Source organism: Bombina bombina, chromosome 5, assembly GCF_027579735.1.
Source record: "Bombina bombina isolate aBomBom1 chromosome 5, aBomBom1.pri, whole genome shotgun sequence".
Classification (NCBI taxonomy): Eukaryota; Metazoa; Chordata; class Amphibia; order Anura; family Bombinatoridae; genus Bombina; species Bombina bombina.
Window position 1 is genome coordinate 1162058462 of NC_069503.1, and position 20835 is coordinate 1162079296.

The window sequence follows — 20835 nt, forward strand, 5'->3', positions numbered from 1 at the left end:
TATATAACTAAATGTACACACTGCAGATCTAATAAAGACAGGAGAGAGAATCAGTATGTTACAGGCACGTGCTATACCAGCTATATAACTAAATATACACACTGCAGATCTAATAGAGACAGGAGAGAGAATCAGTATGTTACAGGCACGTGCTATACCAGCTATATAACTAAATATACACACTGCAGATCTAATAGAGACAGGAGAGGAATCAGTATGTTACAGGCATGTGCTATACCAGCTATATAACTAAATATACACACTGCAGATCTAATAGAGACAGGAGAGAGAATCAGTATGTTACAGGCACGTGCTATACCAGCTATATAACTAAATATACACACTGCAGATCTAATAGAGACAGGAGAGAGAATCAGTATGTTACAGGCACGTGCTATACCAGCTATATAACTAAATATACACACTGCAGATCTAATAGACAGGAGAGGGAATCAGTATGTTACAGGCATGTGCTATACCAGCTATATAACTAAATATACACACTGCAGATATAATAGAGAAAGCAGAGGGAATCAGTATGTTACAGGCACGTGCTATACCAGCTATATAACTAAATATACACACGGCAGATCTAATAGACAGGAGAGAGAATCAGTATGTTAGAGGCACGTGCTATACCAGCTATATAACTAAATATACACACTGCAGATCTAATAGAGACAGGAGAGAGAATCAGTATGTTACAGGCATGTGCAATACCAGCTATATAACTAAATATACACACTGCAGATCTAATAGAGACAGGAGAGAGAATCAGTATGTTACAGGCATGTGCAATACCAGCTATATAACTAAATATACACACTGCAGATCTAATAGAGACAGGAGAGAGAATCAGTATGTTACAGGCACGTGCTATACCAGCTATATAACTAAATATACACACTGCAGATCTAATAGAGACAGGAGAGGGAATCAGTATGTTACAGGCATGTGCTATACAAGCTATATAACTAAATATACACACTGCAGATCTAATAGACAGGAGAGAGAATCAGTATGTTACAAGCACATGCTATACAAGCTATATAACTAAATATACACACTGCAGATCTAATAGAGACAGGAGAGGGAATCAGTATGTTACAGGCATGTGCTATACAAGCTATATAACTAAATATACACACTGCAGATCTAATAGAGACAGGAGAGAGAATCAGTATGTTACAGGCATGTGCTATACCAGCTATATAACTAAATATACACACTGCAGATCTAATAGACAGGAGAGAGAATCAGTATGTTAGAGGCATGTGCAATACCAGCTATATAACTGAATATACACACTGCATATCTAATAGACAGGAGAGAGAATCAGTATGTTACAGGCACGTGCTATACAAGCTATATAACTAAATATACACACTGCAGATCTAATAGAGACAGGAGAGAGAATCAGTATGTTAGAGGCACGTGCTATACCAGCTATATAACTAAATATACACACTGCAGATCTAATAGAGACAGGAGAGAGAATCAGTATGTTACAGGCACGTGCTATACCAGCTATATAACTAAATATACACACTGCAGATCTAATAGAGACAGGAGAGAGAATCAGTATGTTACAGGCATGTGCAATACCAGCTATATAACTAAATATACACACTGCAGATCTAATAGACAGGAGAGAGAATCAGTATGTTAGAGGCACGTGCTATACCAGCTATATAACTAAATATACACACTGCAGATCTAATAGAGACAGGAGAGAGAATCAGTATGTTAGAGGCACGTGCTATACCAGCTATATAACTAAATATACACACTGCAGATCTAATAGACAGGAGAGAGAATCAGTATGTTACAGGCATGTGCTATACCAGCTATATAACTAAATATACACACTGCAGATCTAATAGAGACAGGAGAGGGAATCAGTATGTTACAGGCATGTGCTATACAAGCTACATAACTAAATATACACACTGCAGATCTAATAGACAGGAGAGAGAATCAGTATGTTACAGGCATGTGCTATACCAGCTATATAACTAAATATACACACTGCAGATCTAATAGAGACAGGAGAGGGAATCAGTATGTTACAGGCACGTGCTATACCAGCTATATAACTAAATATACACACTGCAGATCTAATAGACAGGAGAGAGAATCAGTATGTTACAAGCACATGCTATACAAGCTATATAACTAAATATACACACTGCAGATCTAATAGAGACAGGAGAGAGAATCAGTATGTTACAGGCATGTGCAATACCAGCTATATAACTAAATATACACACTGCAGATCTAATAGAGACAGGAGAGAGAATCAGTATGTTAGAGGCACGTGCTATACCAGCTATATAACTAAATATACACACTGCAGATCTAATAGACAGGAGAGAGAATCAGTATGTTAGAGGCATGTGCAATACCAGCTATATAACTAAATATACACACTGCAGATCTAATAGACAGGAGAGAGAATCAATATGTTACAGGCATGTGCTATACCAGCTATATAACTAAATATACACACTGCAGATCTAATAGAGACAGGAGAGAGAATCAGTATGTTAGAGGCACGTGCTATACCAGCTATATAACTAAATATACACACTGCAGATCTAATAGAGACAGGAGAGAGAATCAGTATGTTACAGGCATGTGCAATACCAGCTATATAACTAAATATACACACTGCAGATCTAATAGACAGGAGAGAGAATCAGTATGTTACAGGCATGTGCTATACCAGCTATATAACTAAATATACACACTGCAGATCTAATAGAGACAGGAGAGAGAATCAGTATGTTACAGGCATGTGCAATACCAGCTATATAACTAAATATACACACTGCAGATCTAATAGACAGGAGAGAGAATCAGTATGTTAGAGGCACGTGCTATACCAGCTATATAACTAAATATACACACTGCAGATCTAATAGAGACAGGAGAGAGAATCAGTATGTTAGAGGCACGTGCTATACCAGCTATATAACTAAATATACACACTGCAGATCTAATAGACAGGAGAGAGAATCAGTATGTTACAGGCATGTGCTATACCAGCTATATAACTAAATATACACACTGCAGATCTAATAGAGACAGGAGAGGGAATCAGTATGTTACAGGCATGTGCTATACAAGCTACATAACTAAATATACACACTGCAGATCTAATAGACAGGAGAGAGAATCAGTATGTTACAAGCACATGCTATACAAGCTATATAACTAAATATACACACTGCAGATCTAATAGAGACAGGAGAGAGAATCAGTATGTTACAGGCATGTGCTATACCAGCTATATAACTAAATATACACACTGCAGATCTAATAGACAGGAGAGGGAATCAGTATGTTAGAGGCACGTGCTATACCAGCTATATAACTAAATATACACACTGCAGATCTAATAGACAGGAGAGAGAATCAGTATGTTAGAGGCATGTGCAATACCAGCTATATAACTGAATATACACACTGCATATCTAATAGACAGGAGAGAGAATCAGTATGTTACAGGCACGTGCTATACAAGCTATATAACTAAATATACACACTGCAGATCTAATAGAGACAGGAGAGAGAATCAGTATGTTAGAGGCATGTGCTATACCAGCTATATAACTAAATATACACACTGCAGATCTAATAGACAGGAGAGGGAATCAGTATGTTAGAGGCACGTGCTATACCAGCTATATAACTAAATATACACACTGCAGATCTAATAGACAGGAGAGAGAATCAGTATGTTAGAGGCATGTGCAATACCAGCTATATAACTGAATATACACACTGCATATCTAATAGACAGGAGAGAGAATCAGTATGTTACAGGCACGTGCTATACAAGCTATATAACTAAATATACACACTGCAGATCTAATAGAGACAGGAGAGAGAATCAGTATGTTAGAGGCACGTGCTATACCAGCTATATAACTAAATATACACACTGCAGATCTAATAGAGACAGGAGAGAGAATCAGTATGTTACAGGCATGTGCTATACCAGCTATATAACTAAATATACACACTGCAGATCTAATAGAGACAGGAGAGAGAATCAGTATGTTACAGGCATGTGCAATACCAGCTATATAACTAAATATACACACTGCAGATCTAATAGACAGGAGAGAGAATCAGTATGTTAGAGGCACGTGCTATACCAGCTATATAACTAAATATACACACTGCAGATCTAATAGACAGGAGAGAGAATCAGTATGTTACAGGCATGTGCAATACCAGCTATATAACTAAATATACACACTGCAGATCTAATAGTACAATAGCTATTAAATAGTTAATAACTATTTAATAGCTACCTAGTTAAAATAATTACCAAATTACCTGTAAAATAAATCCTAACCTAAGTTACCATTACACCTAACACTACCCTATCAATAAATTAATTAAATAAACTACAATTATCTCAACTAAAATACAATTAAATACACTAAACTATATTACAAAAACAAACAAACACTAAATTACAAAAAATAAAAAAAGATTACAAGAATTTTAAGCTAATTACACCTAATCTAAGCCCCCTAATGAAATAAAAAAGCCTCCCAAAATAATAAAGTTTCCCTACCCTAAACTAAATTTAAAAAGTAATCAGCTCTATTACCTGTAAAAAAAGAACACCCCCCCATTACAAACCATCACCCACACACCCCTACTCTAAAACCCACCCGATCCCCCCCTTAAAAAAACCTAAGTCTAACCCCCAAGTGGTCCTTACCTGTCCTGAAGACCGTCGGAGAAGGTCCTGTTCCAGGCGGAGAAGTCTTCTTCCAAGTGGCGACATCTTCTTCTTCCAGGAACCAGCCGGCGCAGAGCGGAGGAGTTGAAGACCGATGACCGCGGAGCTGAAGACCGGCGATGCTGGAACTGAAGATCGGCGACGCTGGAACTGAAGATCGGCGACGCTGGAACTGAAGACCAGAGCCATGGAGCGTGGAGGATCCTCTTCATACGATCTCCGCCATAGACTGAATAGGAATTCATGGTACGCAATTAAAAATGGCGTCCCTTGAGTGCTCGCTTCGGCAGCACATATACTAAAATTTGAATGATACAGAGATTAGCATGGCCCCTGTGCAAGGATGACACAGCCAATAGGAATTCAAGGGACGCCAATTAGTTGAGATAATTGTAGTTTATTTAATTAATTTATTGATAGGGTAGTGTTAGGTGTAATGGTAACTTAGGTTAGGGTTTATTTTACAGGTAATTTGGTAATTATTTTAACTAGGTAGCTATTAAATAGTTATTAACTATTTAATAGCTATTGTACCTAGTTAAAATAAATACAAAGTTACCTGTTAAATAAATATAAACCCTAAAATAGCTACAATGTAATTATTAATTATATTATAGCTATCTTAGGGTTTATTTTATAGGTATGTATTTCGTTTTAAATAGGAATAATTTAGTTAATAATATTAATATTATTTAGATTTATTTCAATAATAATTAAGTTAAGGGGTGTTAGGGTTAGACTTAGGTTTAGTGGTTAATATATTTAATATAGGTGGCGGCGGTGTAGGGGGCTCAGATTAGGGGGTAATAAATTTAATATAGGTGGCGGCGGTGTAGAGGGATCAGATTAGGGGGTAATACATTTAATATAGCTGGCGGCGGTGTAGGGGGATAAGATTAGGGGGTAATATAGTTAATGTAGGTGGTGGCGGCGGGGTCCGGGAGCGGCGGCTTAGGGGTTAAACACTTTATTAGGGATTGCAGCGGGGGATTGCGGTTGACAGGTAGATAGACATTGCGCATGCGTTAGGTGTTAGGTTTTATTTTGCAGGTAGTTTAGGGAGTTACGGGTCTCCAATACTCAGCGTAAGGCTTACTACGCCTGCATTTTGTGTCGAGGTGAAAATGGAGTAAGATTTCTCCATTTTCACCACGTAAGTCCTTACGCTGTATATTGGATACTAAACTGCGCGGGTTTGGTATATCATTCTATGGGCCAAAAAACTACGGCCGAAGGGTGAAATATACGAGCGTAACTTCTAGGTTACGCCGTATATGTGATACCAAACCAGCGCAATATTTGGCGTCTCCGGCTTTTGCGGGCGACGCTGCATATCGGATCGGGCCCCTGAGTATAATCCCTGCACCCTTGGTGCAACATGCATAGCTGAAGAGGTCTCATATGATAACAGGCAAAGGGGATTGCGTCCGATGCTGCAATTGTGAGACGCTAAACTTCCATGCACATAGCCACTGAAGGTAATGATAGAGACTGAAAGTTTAGACAAGCTAACACTAACTTAATTCATATTTTTTCTGTCAAAGAAAGAGTCATGGACACTGAATCTATCTGGAAACCTAAAAAGGTGACCTTTGTCTGAGGAATCAAGAAACTCTTTAGTAAATTGATCCTCCAACCATGTCTTTGAAGAAACCACACTAGTTGTTTTGTGTGAGATTCTGCTAAATGAAAAGATTGAGCTAGTACCAAGATATCGTCCAAATGTGGAAACACTGCAATACCCTGCTCTCTGATTACAAATAGAAGGGCACCAAGAACCTTTGAAAAGATTCTCGGAGCTGTCGCTAGGCCAAATGGAAGAGCGACAAATTGGTAACGCTAGTCTAGAAAAGAGAATCTCAGAAACCGATAGTGGTCTGGGTGAATCAGAATATGAAGATAAGCGTCATGTAAGTCTATTGTGGACATGAAATGACCTTGCTGAATAAAAGGCAGAGCAGTCCTTACAGTCACCATCTTGAAAGTTGGGACTCATACAAAACGATTTAAAGTTTTTTGATTCAGAATTGGTCTGAATGCATCTTCCTTCTTTGGAACAATGAACAGATTTGAATAAAAACCCAAACCCTGTTCCTGTAGAGGAACTGGAACAACGACCCCTGAAAGCTCTAGGACTGAAACACACTTCAGAAAAGCTATGCGCCTTCACAGGGTTTGTTAGAACATGGGAAAGAAAGAATCTTCCCATGGGAGGTCTTATTTTGAAACCTATTCGATATCCCTGAAAAACAATATTTTGAATCCACTGATTTTGGACAGAATCTGCCCAAATATCTTGAAATAATTTAAATCTGCCCCCCACCAGTTTAACTGGTTTGAGAGCCGCACCTTCATGCAGTCTTATAAGGCTTGGATTTATTCCAATTTGTGGATGGTCTCCAATTGGAACCAGAGGCCTTAGGGGAAGGAGTTTTTTTTTTGTTCCTTAGTCTGAAGAAAGGAACGAAAATGATTGGGAGCGTTAAATTAACCCTTAGATTTCTTATCTGATCCAGCAGATCCCCGTGATAAGGCAACCCCCATGGAGGCGAAGCACCTAAACCGCATTAAACGATCTCTCGGACACAACGGAGCAATCAGACTCACTGACGCCTGCTCCTGTAGGATCGAGCCATCACTCGAGGTAAAGAGTGATATGGCAGAAAAGAAAAAGGTTGAATTGGACCTCCAAGTACAACTAAAAATCCATTAGCTCTGCCTGAAAATCCCTAAACCAAGACCCAATAATGGGTCTGTGCTAGGCACGGACGTCCTGAAATTCACGAACGACGTCTCCTTCAGATACAAACATCCGAAAATGTTCGGATAGAGCCCTTATCCCCAAATCCAGGGAATGATTGGAGGGAACATCCATCCCTGAAGATCACACTCAGAGAGTGGATCACTGACAACGAGCAGTAGTGGGTCTCCGCCAACCACCAAACTAAAAAAAACAACCCTCTATGTAGTAGAATCTCTTCTTCTCCTCAGAAAGACATGTAATCCACTGAGAGAAAAAAAAGGGCTGACTAGAGTCCATACACTGGGACGAACCCATGAAGACCAAACCCTCAGACCAAAAAGTAAAAAACAGCCCCGGGAGAGCTAAGAGAATGTCCCTCAGGACAGGGAGATCTGGACAGAACCATGGAGAACGATTCTCCAACTGGTATCCAGGTCAATCTGACAAGACAGATTCAAAACAGCACCCTGCCGATGTCCCGGCCCCTGCTGAGATGAGACCTGCCAATGGAAGAAACCCTGGAAAAACCCCAGGACAAACCTCACCCTTCCCCACCACGCCAGCGTGGCCTGAAGGGGGACTGGAAGGCACAACCCGGTGAAGTAAACTCCAACTTCACAAGATCTTAAGGAAAAACTTCCTGAAAAGACCAATTAGCATTTTAGGAACCACCCTGGCGCCTACCCAGAAAACACTGGTCTAAAACCATCTCTGAGATCCAAGAGACAGATGAAAATCCCTAAAAAGGTCCCTTAACAGACGTTGGTAGTAAACCAGAATTAACAAGACCAGGGAGCCACAGATAAATCTGGGATCAGGATACTGCCAACTTAAACCCCAGATCCCCAAACCTTAGGATCAGAAACGAGCTTTATGGAAAGAGACGGTCCGTAAGAACCGGATTTTACCCAAAAGGAATGGAAAGGAAAGACATCCTTCTTGACAGTGATCCTACAGAGTTCCTGAACAAAGGAAAGAGGGAACCCTATATTCCCCAAAAAAGCAGACACAATAAGCTCTGCTTAAGTACCATAAAACCCAAATAGGAAGGGAAACCCCTCCCTTTTTTTGACCATGACGAAACCGTGGAACGAAAATATTCTCACACTGCGAAGGTTACCGGAGCAATGACTCCAAAACTCGACTTCCACTCTGCCAAAAGACAGATTCAATGGAAGGAACACTGCCCAGAAAGGCAGGAAATGTAGTCTAGTTCCGGCCTCTAGGACCCCTGGATCCGAGATGAACCAGCAGTAACACACAGCGACCCTAAAAGTGCTTTCAGCAGCCCTCTTACCCACGCTGCCCATGCCACGTTTCAAAGCACTATGATAGCACATGGCTAGTGCCCTGAGAGGTGAAATTTATCAGATGCAGTAATCAACAACATAAAAATGCAAGCAGTCTGCTTACTCACATAGAGGAGCTCAACAGAAAATAACAGTCTAATAATACAACCCTGAGGCCCCAACCAATTAATTGTGCAGGGCCATAGCGTTTATACACACAGTCAACATAGCTTACGAGACTTCAAACTATTCAAGAATACTTTAAACATAACACACTTCCTGAAACATCACCTATGATCATCTGGGAGGCACATAAATCGGTAATTAGAGGGGAATACATCAAACAAAGATCTATATTGTGGAAATCCTTCAATCAGGCGATATCACCTAACAGGATTAAATTAAATTCTCTTGAATTACAACATAAACATCCAAATGATCACAGGATTCAATCTGCACTAACCCAAACCAGGAAAGAACTAAACGCCCTCCTCTTGAAAGAGGCTCAAAGAAAAACATAATTTATGCTTACCTGATAAATTTATTTCTCTTGTAGTGTATCCAGTCCACGGATCATCCATTACTTGTGGGATATTCTCCTTCCCAACAGGAAGTTGCAAGAGGATCACCCACAGCAGAGCTGCTATATAGCTCCTCCCCTCACTGCCATATCCAGTCATTCGACCGAAACAAGCCGAGAAAGGAGAAAACCATAGGGTGCAGTGGTGACTGTAGTTTAATTAAAATATAGACCTGCCTGAAAAGGACAGGGCGGGCCGTGGACTGGATACACTACAAGAGAAATAAATTTATTAGGTAAGCATAAATTATGTTTTCTCTTGTTAAGTGTATCCAGTCCACGGATCATCCATTACTTGTGGGATACCAATACCAAAGCTAAAGTACACGGATGATGGGAGGGACAAGGCAGGATTAAACGGAAGGAACCACTGCCTGAAGAACCTTTCTCCCAAAAACAGCCTCCGAAGAAGCTAAAGTATCAAATTTGTAAAATTTTGAAAAGGTGTGAAGTGAAGACCAAGTCGCAGCCTTGCAAATCTGTTCAACAGAGGCCTCATTTTTAAAGGCCCAGGTGGAAGCCACAGCTCTAGTAGAATGAGCTGTAATCCTTTCAGGGGGCTGCTGTCCAGCAGTCTCATAGTCTAGGTGTATTATGCTCCAAAGCCAAAAGGAAAGAGAGGTTGCCAAAGCTTTTTGACCTCTCCTCTGTCCAGAGTAAACGACAAACAGGGAAGATGTTTGACGAAAATCTTTAGTAGCTTGTAAGTAAAACTTCAAGGCACGGACAACGTCCAGATTATGTAAAAGACGTTCCTTCTTTGAAGAAGGATTAGGACACAATGATGGAACAACAATCTCTTGATTGATATTCTTGTTAGAAACCACCTTAGGTAAAAACCCAGGTTTGGTACGCAGAACTACCTTATCTGCATGAAAAATCAGATAAGGAGAATCACATTGTAAGGCCGATAGCTCAGAGACTCTCCGAGCCGAGGAAATAGCCATCAAAAACAGAACTTTCCAAGATAAAAGTTTAATATCAATGGAATGAAGGGGTTCAAACGGAACTCATTGAATAACTTTAAGAACCAAGTTTAAGCTCCACGGGGGAGCAACAGGTTTAAACACAGGCTTATTTCTAACCAAAGGCTGACAAAATGCCTGGACGTCTGGAACCTCTGCCAGACGCTTGTGCAAAAGAATAGACAGAGCAGAAATCTGTCCTTTTAAGGAACTAGCTGATAATCCTTTGTCCAAACCCTCTTGGAGAAAGGACAATATCCTAGGAATCCTAACCTTACTCCATGAGTAATTCTTGGATTCACACCAATAAAGATATTTACGCCATATCTTGTGGTAGATTTTCCTGGTGACAGGCTTTCGTGCCTGTATTAAGGTATCAATGACTGACTCGGAGAAGCCACGCTTTGATAGAATCAAGCGTTCAATCTCCATGCAGTCAATCTCAGAGAAATTAGATTTGGATGATTGAAAGGACCTTGTATTAGAAGGTCCTGTCTCAGAGGCAGAGTCCATGGTGGAAAGGATGACATGTCCACTAGGTCTGCATACCAGGTCCTGCGTGGCCACGCAGGCGCTATCAGAATCACTGATGCTCTCTCCTGTTTGATTTTGGCAATCAGTCGAGGGAGCAGAGGAAACGGTGGAAACACATAAGCCAGGTTGACGAACCAAGGCGCTGCTAGAGCATCTATTAGCGTCGCTTCTGGGTCCCTGGACCTGGATCCGTAACAAGGAAGCTTGGCGTTCTGGCGAGATGCCATGAGATCCAATTCTGGTTTGCCCCAACGATGGACCAGTTGAGCAAACACCTCCGGATGGAGTTCCCACTCCCCCGGATGAAAAGTCTGACGACTTAGAAAATCCGCCTCCCAGTTCTCTATGCCTGGGATGTGGATCGCTGACAGGTGGCAAGAGTGAGACTCTGCCCAGCGAATTATCTTTGAGACTTCTAACATCGCTAGGGAACTCCTGGTTCCCCCTTGATGGTTGATGTAAGCCACAGTCGTGATGTTGTCCGACTGAAATCTGATGAACCTCAGGGTTGCTAACTGAGGCCAAGCTAGAAGAGCATTGAATATTGCTCTCAACTCCAGAATATTTATTGGTAGGAGTTTCTCCTCCTGAGTCCACGATCCCTGAGCCTTCAGGGAGTTCCAGACTGCACCCCAACCTAGAAGGCTGGCATCTGTTGTTACAATCGTCCAATCTGGCCTGCGAAAAGACATACCCTTGGACAGATGGACCCGAGATAGCCACCAGAGAAGAGAATCTCTGATCTCTTGATCCAGATTTAGTAGAGGGGACAAATCTGAGTAATCCCCATTCCACTGACTTAGCATGCATAATTACAGCGGTCTGAGTTGCAGGCGCGCAAATGGCACTATGTCCATTGCCGCTACCATTAAGCCGATTACTTCCATGCACTGAGCCACTGACGGGCGTGGAATGGAATGAAGGACACGGCAAGCATTTAGAAGTTTTGATAACCTGGACTCCGTCAGGTAAATTTTCATCTCTACCGAATCTATAAGAGTCCCTAGGAAGGAGACTTTTGTGAGTGGGGATAGAGAACTCTTTTCCACGTTCACTTTCCACCCATGCGACCTCAGAAATGCCAGAACTATCTCTGTATGAGACTTGGCAATTTGAAAGCTTGACGCCTGTATCAGGATGTCGTCTAGAAAAGGAGCCACCACTATGCTCCGTGGTCTTAGAACCGCCAGAAGTGAGCCCAGAACCTTTGTAAAAATTCTCTGGGCTGTAGCCAACCCGAAGGGAAGAGCTACAAATTGGTAATGCCTGTCTAGAAAGGCAAACCTTAGGAACCGATGACGATCTTTGTGAATCGGTATGTGAAGGTAGGCATCCTTTAAGTCCACTGTGGTCATGTACTGACCCTCTTGGATCATGGGTAGGATGGTCCCAATAGTTTCCATTTTGAATGATGGAACTTTGAGGAATTTGTTTAAGATCTTTAGATCCAAAATTGGTCTGAAGGTTCCCTCCTTCTTGGGAACCACAAACAGATTTGAATAAAACCCCTGTCCTTGTTCCGTCCGTGGAACTGGATGGATCACTCCCATTACTAGGAGGTCTTGCACACAGCTTAGGAATGCCTCTTTCTTTATCTGGTTTGCTGATAACCTTGAAAGATTAAATCTCCCTTGTGGAGGAGAAGCTTTGAAGTCCAGAAGATATCCCTGAGATATGATCTCCAACGCCCAGGGATCCTGAACATCTCTTGCCCACGCCTGGGCGAAGAGAGAAAGTCTGCCCCCCACTAGATCCGTTTCCGGATAGGGGGCCGTTCCTTCATGCTGTCTTGGGGGCAGCAGCAGGCTTTCTGGCCTGCTTGCCCTTGTTCCAGGACTGGTTAGGTTTCCAGGCCTGTCTGGAATGAGCAACAGTTCCCTCTTGTCTTGAAGCGGAGGAAGTTGATGTTGCTCCTGCCTTGAAATTTCGAAATACACGAAAATTAGACTGTTTGGCCTTTGATTTGGCCCTGTCCTGAGGAAGGGTATGACCCTTACCTCCAGTAATGTCAGCAATAATTTCCTTCAAGCCAGGCCCGAATAAGGTCTGCCCCTTGAAAGGAATGTTGAGTAATTTAGACTTTGAAGTCACGTCAGCTGACCAGGATTTAAGCCATAACGCCCTACGTGCCTGGATGCGAATCCGGAATTCTTAGCCGTTAGTTTAGTCAAATGAACAATGGCATCAGAAACAAATGCGTTAGCTAGCTTAAGCGTTCTAAGCTTGTCAATAATTTCAGTCAATGGAGCTGTATGGATGGCCTCTTCCAGGGCCTCAAACCAGAATGCCGCCGCAGCAGTGACAGGCGCAATGCATGCAAGGGGCTGTAAAATAAAACCTTGTTGAATAAACATTTTCTTAAGGTAACCCTCCAATTTTTTATCCATTGGATCTGAAAAAGCACAACTATCCTCAACCGGGATAGTGGTACGCTTTGCTAAAGTAGAAACTGCTCCCTCCACCTTAGGGACCGTCTGCCATAAGTCCCGTGTAGTGGCGTCTATTGGAAACATTTTTCTAAAAATAGGAGGTGGGGAAAAAGGCACACCCGGTCTATCCCACTCCTTGCTAATAATTTCTGTAAGCCTTTTAGGTATAGGAAAAACATCAGTACACATCAGTACAGTATTTATCCAGCCTACACAATTTCTCTGGTACTGAAACTGTGTTACAGTCATTCAGAGCAGCTAATACCTCCCCAAGCAATACACAGAGGTTCTCAATCTTAAATTTAAAATTAGAAATCTCTGAATCAGGTTTCCCCGAGTCAGAGACGTCACCCACAGACTGAAGCTCTCCGTCCTCATGTTCTGCATATTGTGACGCAGTATCAGACATGGCTCTTACAGCATCTGCGCGCTCTGTATCTCTTCTAACCCCAGAGCTATCGCGCTTGCCTCTTAATTCAGGCAATCTGGATAATACCTCTGACAGGGTATTATTCATGATTGCAGCCATGTCCTGCAAGGTAATCGCTATGGGCGTCCATGATGTAATTGGCGCCATACTAGCGTGCGTCCCCTGAGCGGGAGGCGAAGGGTCTGACACGTGGGGAGAGTTAGTCGGCATAACTTCCCCCTTGATAGAACCCTCTGGTGACAATTCTTTTATAGATAAAGACTGATCTTTACTGTTTAAGGTGAAATCAATACATTTAGTACACATTCTCCTATGGGGCTCCACCATGGCTTTCAAACATAATGAACAAGTTTCCTCCGTCTCAGACATGTTTATACAGACTAGCAATGAGACTAACACAGAAACAGCAAAGTCCAGCGCACCCGGCAGCAATGAGACTCAACAAATAAATGTGCCAAGTAGTTTACCTGTTTATTTAGTACATGTGGAACAAAGGGCTAAACAAACATAATATGCCAAATGGCAAAGTACTCCAACACGAAAGGAAAAGACAGCATATGACAGGCAGCAGGATAGGGAAAAAAAATAGGTCAGACGCGTTTCCTTATGTTGCTACATAGTAATCCTCAGTGACCATGTCTGTTTCCCACAATTCAGTGCCTTAAATACACAACTGTTGTGCAATCACAGCACTGAAAGGGCTAATTAATATATAGCCAATCATTAAGGACAAGTAAATATGGGCGAAACAAATCACTGGAGTTACAACGTATCAACCAAAAAATATATATATGTGCTTACAAAGTATTTAACAAGCGTATACATATGATCAATTAGGCACTATAAAAATACACAAATAATGTAAACACAATTATACAAATATAATAAATGAAAAATAAAAAAATAAAAAAAATAAAAAAATGAAAAATATTTGTACAAAAGTATAAACTTAAATATACTTATAATTTCACAAAAAATAGTGCCACATTAGATTTAAAAAAGTAAATTCTAATGATACTAAGTCAAAATACAAAAATCGAAAAGCAAAAAGCTGAATAGAGTAAAAAAAGATAGTAAGAAATAATAATAAGAACTCTATTGATCTACAAATAATCTTACATCCCAATCAAAATTTAACCCTGCCGGCACTCTAGTGCCCAACTGAAAAATCCAATATACTTCTCTTTTACTAAGAGCAGTACCTCTATTTCCACCTCTTGGGTGTCTAGAGATCAATTGGATTGCTTGGAATGTCAGCAATGAACTATCAGAATTGTGGTGTCTTTTGAAATGCAGGGAGATGGGGGTAGTGGACTCTGGGTCCTCAATTGAGCGTAAATGCTCAAGAAAGCGATCCTTTAACACACGTGTCGTTTGTCCCACGTACTGCCTGAAGCACCCCCTGCAGGTCAAAAGATATATGACATAGCAAGAATTGCATGTCATATGTTCACGAATTTCAAATATCTTGTGGTTGTTGCTTGATGTAAAACTAGTGCCAAAAGACGCATAGGCACAGGACTTACATCTCTTACTGCCACATTTGAAGAAACCAGGTTTGATTGAAAGCCAATTTCTTTGTGACTGTTGCCGTGGCAACATAGAGGGAGACAGTATGCTCCCTAGTGTTTGAGCCCTACAAGAAACGAAGCAAACACCCTCTTTAACTATATCAACCAGGCTTTCATCAGTAGTCAATATAGGGAGTGCCTCCTGATTAGATCACAGATTTTGCCATATTCCATGCTGTAAGAAGTAATACATTTTAATTGTTTGAACCTATCTGTATTCTTTGATCTACCCGACACAAAAAGATCTTTTCTGTCAAGAAGATCAATATCTGATCCCACGTATTATTGCTTAGCAGTAGTGTAAACATGAAACTACTGAAACCGGAAGTGCTATAAAATAGCGATACCGGAAGTGAAAGCAAATAAATGAAACATGAGCTTAACGAAACTAGCATTGAGAAAGAATGAAAATAAAAATCGGAAGCACCAGCAAATAATGGCAACAGAAGCCGCCATATAATAAACCAAATAGGTTGGTTCATCAAATAAACAGAGAGTTATTGAAGTATAAACATCACTATTTACTTATAGGATAGAAGCCAATATCATTTCAGTAAACACAAGGGAAACCGGAAGTAAACACAGCAAACGTTAGCGAAACCGGAAGTGCAGGTGGAAAATATTTTTATGAAATATGTTAAAGGGACAGTATACTGTAAAATAGTTTTTCCCTTAATGTGTTTACAATTGCTTTTTTTACCAACTGCAGAGTAAAAATGTATGAAAATTTGCTTTTTAAGGTTTATTTCTGTATATTAAAGGGACAGTCTACACCAGAAATTTTTATTGTTTTAAAAGATAGATAATCCATTTATTACCCATTCCCCAGTTTTGCATAACCAACACAGTTATATTAATATACTTTTAACCTCTGTAATTATCATGTATCTAAGCCTCTGCAAACTGTCCCTTTATTTCAGTTCTTTTGACAGACTTGCAGTCTAGCCAATCAGTGCCTGCTCCCAGATAACTTCACAGGCACGAGCACAGTGTTATCTATATGAAATACGTGAACTAACACCCTCTAGTGGTGAAAAGCTGTTAAAATGCATTCTGAAAAGAGGTGGGCTTCAAGGTCTAAGAAATTAGCATATGAACCTCCTAGGTTAACCTTTCAACTAAGAATACCAAGAGAACAAAGCAAAATTGGTGGTAAAAGTCAATTGGAAAATTGTTTAAAAACAGAATTTATGTTTACCTGATAAATTACTTTCTCCAACGGTGTGTCCGGTCCACGGCGTCATCCTTACTTGTGGGATATTCTCTTCCCCAACAGGAAATGGCAAAGAGCCCAGCAAAGCTGGTCACATGATCCCTCCTAGGCTCCGCCTACCCCAGTCATTCGACCGACGTTAAGGAGGAATATTTGCATAGGAGAAACCATATGGTACCGTGGTGACTGTAGTTAAAGAAAATAAATTATCAGACCTGATTAAAAAAACCAGGGCGGGCCGTGGACCGGACACACCGTTGGAGAAAGTAATTTATCAGGTAAACATAAATTCTGTTTTCTCCAACATAGGTGTGTCCGGTCCACGGCGTCATCCTTACTTGTGGGAACCAATACCAAAGCTTTAGGACACGGATGAAGGGAGGGAGCAAATCAGGTCACCTAAATGGAAGGCACCACGGTTTGCAAAACCTTTCTCCCAAAAATAGCCTCAGAAGAAGCAAAAGTATCAAACTTGTAAAATTTGGTAAAAGTGTGCAGTGAAGACCAAGTCGCTGCCCTACATATCTGATCAACAGAAGCCTCGTTCTTGAAGGCCCATGTGGAAGCCACAGCCCTAGTGGAATGAGCTGTGATTCTTTCGGGAGGCTGCCGTCCGGCAGTCTCGTAAGCCACTCTGATGATGCTTTTAATCCAAAAAGAGAGAGAGGTAGAAGTTGCTTTTTGACCTCTCCTTTTACCGGAATAAACAACAAACAAGGAAGATGTTTGTCTAAAATCCTTTGTAGCATCTAAATAGAATTTTAGAGCGCGAACAACATCCAAATTGTGCAACAAACGTTCCTTCTTTGAAACTGGTTTCGGACACAGAGAAGGTACGATAATCTCCTGGTTAATGTTTTTGTTAGAAACAACTTTTGGAAGAAAACCAGGTTTAGTACGTAAAACCACCTTATCTGCATGGAACACCAGATAAGGAGGAGAACACTGCAGAGCAGATAATTCTGAAACTCTTCTAGCAGAAGAAATTGCAACTAAAAACAAAACTTTCCAAGATAATAACTTAATATCAACGGAATGTAAGGGTTCGAACGGAACCCCCTGAAGAACTGAAAGAACTAAATTGAGACTCCAAGGAGGAGTCAAAGGTTTGTAAACAGGCTTAATTCTAACCAGAGCCTGAACAAAGGCTTGAACATCTGGCACAGCTGCCAGCTTTTTGTGAAGTAACACAGACAAGGCAGAAATCTGTCCCTTCAGGGAACTTGCAGATAATCCTTTTTCCAATCCTTCTTGAAGGAAGGATAGAATCTTAGGAATCTTAACCTTATCCCAAGGGAATCCTTTAGATTCACACCAACAGATATATTTTTTCCAAATTTTGTGGTAAATCTATCTAGTTACAGGCTTTCTGGCCTGAACAAGAGTATCGATAACAGAATCTGAGAACCCTCGCTTCGATAAGATCAAGCGTTCAATCTCCAAGCAGTCAGCTGGAGTGAAACCAGGTTCGGATGTTCGAACGGACCCTGAACAAGAAGGTCTCGTCTCCAAGGTAGCTTCCAAGGTGGAGCCGATGACATATTCACCAGATCTGCATACCAAGTCCTGCGTGGCCACGCAGGAGCTATCAAGATCACCGACGCCCTCTCCTGATTGATCCTGGCTACCAGCCTGGGGATGAGAGGAAACGGCGGGAACACATAAGCTAGTTTGAAGGTCCAAGGTGCTACTAGTGCATCCACTAGAGCCGCCTTGGGATCCCTGGATCTGGACCCGTAGCAAGGAACTTTGAAGTTCTGACGAGAGGCCATCAGATCCATGTCTGGAATGCCCCACAGCTGAGTGACTTGGGCAAAGATTTCCGGATGGAGTTCCCACTCCCCCGGATGCAATGTCTGACGACTCAGAAAATCCGCTTCCCAATTTTCCACTCCTGGGATGTGGATAGCGGACAGGTGGCAGGAGTGAGACTCCGCCCATAGAATGATTTTGGTCACTTCTTCCATCGCTAGGGAACTCCTTGTTCCCCCCTGATGGTTGATGTACGCAACAGTTGTCATGTTGTCTGATTGAAACCGTATGAACTTGGCCCTCGCTAGCTGAGGCCAAGCCTTGAGAGCATTGAATATCGCTCTCAGTTCCAGAATATTTATCGGTAGAAGAGATTCTTCCCGAGACCAAAGACCCTGAGCTTTCAGGGATCCCCAGACCGCGCCCCAGCCCATCAGACTGGCGTCGGTCGTGACAATGACCCACTCTGGTCTGCGGAATGTCATCCCTTGTGACAGGTTGTCCAGGGACAGCCACCAACGGAGTGAGTCTCTGGTCCTCTGATTTACTTGTATCTTCGGAGACAAGTCTGTATAATCCCCATTCCACTGACTGAGCATGCACAGTTGTAATGGTCTTAGATGAATGCGCGCAAAAGGAACTATGTCCATTGCCGCTACCATCAACCCGATCACTTCCATGCACTGAGCTATGGAAGGAAGAGGAACGGAATGAAGTATCCGACAAGAGTCTAGAAGCTTTGTTTTTCTGGCCTCTGTCAGAAATATCCTCATTTCTAAGGAGTCTATTATTGTTCCCAAGAAGGGAACCCTTGTTGACGGAGATAGAGAACTCTTTTCCACGTTCACTTTCCATCCGTGAGATCTGAGAAAGGCCAGGACTATGTCCGTGTGAGCCTTTGCTTGAGGAAGGGACGACGCTTGAATCAGAATGTCGTCCAAGTAAGGTACTACAGCAATGCCCCTTGGTCTTAGCACAGCTAGAAGGGACCCTAGTACCTTTGTGAAAATCCTTGGAGCAGTGGCTAATCCGAAAGGAAGCGCCACGAACTGGTAATGCTTGTCCAGGAATGCGAACCTTAGGAACCGATGATGTTCCTTGTGGATAGGAATATGTAGATACGCATCCTTTAAATCCACCGTGGTCATGAATTGACCTTCCTGGATGGAAGGAAGAATAGTTCGAATGGTTTCCATCTTGAACGATGGAACCTTGAGAAACTTGTTTAAGATCTTGAGATCTAAGATTGGTCTGAACGTTCCCTCTTTTTTGGGAACTATGAACAGATTGGAGTAGAACCCCATCCCTTGTTCTCTTAATGGAACAGGATGAATCACTCCCATTTTTAACAGGTCTTCTACACAATGTAAGAATGCCTGTCTTTTTATGTGGTCTGAAGACAACTGAGACCTGTGGAACCTCCCCCTTGGGGGAAGCCCCTTGAATTCCAGAAGATAACCTTGGGAGACTATTTCTAGCGCCCAAGGATCCAGAACATCTCTTGCCCAAGCCTGAGCGAAGAGAGAGAGTCTGCCCCCCACCAGATCCGGTCCCGGATCGGGGGCCAACATTTCATGCTGTCTTGGTAGCAGTGGCAGGTTTCTTGGCCTGCTTTCCCTTGTTCCAGCCTTGCATTGGTCTCCAAGCTGGCTTGGCTTGAGAAGTATTACCCTCTTGCTTAGAGGACGTAGCACTTTGGGCTGGTCCGTTTCTACGAAAGGGACGAAAATTAGGTTTATTTTTTTTTGCCTTGAAAGGCCGATCCTGAGGAAGGGCGTGGCCCTTACCCCCAGTGATATCAGAGATAATCTCTTTCAAGTCAGGGCCAAACAGCGTTTTCCCCTTGAAAGGAATGTTAAGTAGCTTGTTCTTGGAAGACGCATCAGCCGACCAAGATTTCAACCAAAGCGCTCTGCGCGCCACAATAGCAAACCCAGAATTCTTAGCCGCTAACCTAGCCAATTGCAAAGTGGCGTCTAGGGTAAAAGAATTAGCCAATTTGAGAGCATTGATTCTGTCCATAATCTCCTCATAAGGAGGAGAATCACTATCGACCGCCTTTATCAGCTCATCGAACCAGAAACATGCGGCTGTAGCGACAGGGACAACGCATGAAATTGGTTGTAGAAGGTAACCCTGCTGAACAAACATCTTTTTAAGCAAACCTTCTAATTTTTTATCCATAGGATCTTTGAAAGCACAACTATCCTCTATGGGTATAGTGGTGCGTTTGTTTAAAGTGGAAACCGCTCCCTCGACCTTGGGGACTGTCTGCCATAAGTCCTTTCTGGGGTCGACCATAGGAAACAATTTTTTAAATATGGGGGGAGGGACGAAAGGAATACCGGGCCTTTCCCATTCTTTATTAACAATGTCCGCCACCCCGCTTGGGTATAGGAAAAGCTTCTGGGAGCCCCGGCACCTCTAGGAACTTGTCCATTTTACATAGTTTCTCTGGGATGACCAACTTGTCACAATCATCCAGAGTGGATAATACCTCCTTAAGCAGGATGCGGAGATGTTCCAACTTAAATTTAAATGTAATCACATCAGGTTCAGCTTGTTGA

At 41.9% G+C, this 20835-nt stretch overlaps 1 protein-coding gene and 1 non-coding gene across 3 annotated transcripts in view; one reads left to right on the plus strand and one right to left on the minus strand.

Moving 5' to 3' along the window:
* FBXL6 (F-box and leucine rich repeat protein 6) overlaps positions 1 to 20835 on the minus strand; it is a 441814-nt gene that overhangs the window by 76042 nt on the left and 344937 nt on the right. The window lies entirely within an intron of this gene.
* On the plus strand, positions 5037 to 5145 carry LOC128661900 (U6 spliceosomal RNA). The gene has a single exon (XR_008402672.1). It is a non-coding gene; the product is annotated as a U6 spliceosomal RNA (small nuclear RNA).